Source organism: Aquarana catesbeiana, linkage group LG04 (assembly GCF_042186555.1).
Source record: "Aquarana catesbeiana isolate 2022-GZ linkage group LG04, ASM4218655v1, whole genome shotgun sequence".
Lineage (NCBI taxonomy): Eukaryota > Metazoa > Chordata > Amphibia > Anura > Ranidae > Aquarana > Aquarana catesbeiana.
The window spans coordinates 38,098,363-38,099,349 of NC_133327.1; the positions used below are offsets into that span (position 1 = coordinate 38,098,363).

Genomic DNA, 987 nt, shown 5'->3' on the forward strand with positions numbered 1-987 from the left:
ATGGGTTTGGGGTTTTTTCCGCCATCATACTCGCCTTCAAAACGCTCTCTGTTGAAAACGGGTCACAATAGTGCAAAACGAATTGCACTCCTGTGACCCATAGGAGAAGCCCAGTCAAATGAGCTCAGTCTGGACTTCTCCTTTAATGGAACTCCAATTGTGCTGCAATTTTGCTGCGCTTGTCACGCGTTAAATCACTCTGTAGTCGCAAAAAAAGGAACATAAGCTTCTTTGAGCGAAAAGCGTCGCGCATTGCGATTGGAGCGCAACGATCGTGGCAAAATCGCAGCACAATCGGGATGTCCAATAAGAAGCAATGGCATCGCAAACGCGCCCCGCGTTTTGCAGTGATTTGAAATCACGGCGATTCCGCCCTCGATCTGGTGTGAATGGAGCCTTAGGCATTATTTATGTATATTTTTGTTTTACTGTGTTGGATTTTTATGATTTTTCAGGGCATTCATGTGCTTTCAAGTGCAAAATAAGAATGCACAATAGTGTAAACCAGACTCAATGGAATACATCCTTTTTTCTTGTATATGAGTTTATACTGCATTTAAAAATGTGTTCGACTTCATCTAGTGTAACTATGACAAATTCATGTTAAATGCATTATCCATGGTTACAAAGGTTAAAACCGTGGAGCTGTAAAAAATTAAAAAGCTTCCTTCGAGCCGGAATTGAACCAGCGACCTAAGGATTCCTGAGTTGTTTATCCTCTACAGTCCTCCGCTCTACCAACTGAGCTATCGAAGGAGTTGAAGCTTTGGGAAGAGTCAGTGCTGACACAATCCTGTAACCACCACGTGTTTTCTTCATTCAACCCAAGAATAATTGTTTATCATGGGAGGTTGAATGCAACATTCTAAACAAACATGTCATTAATAAATATATTATCACATGATTAGATTATAGAGGGAGAAAAAAAAAAAAATTGTGCTTGCATTGGCCGGGAATCAAACCCCGGTCAACTGCTTGGAAGGCAGC

At 41.3% G+C, this 987-nt stretch overlaps 1 non-coding gene across 1 annotated transcript; it reads right to left on the reverse strand.

The window, feature by feature from the left end:
* Nucleotides 1-665: 665 nt before the first annotated feature.
* TRNAY-GUA (transfer RNA tyrosine (anticodon GUA)) lies at nucleotides 666-756 on the reverse strand. Its single transcript is given in 2 exon segments — nucleotides 666-701; nucleotides 720-756. It is a non-coding gene; the product is annotated as a tRNA-Tyr (tRNA).
* Between the last annotated feature and the right edge of the window lie 231 nt (nucleotides 757-987).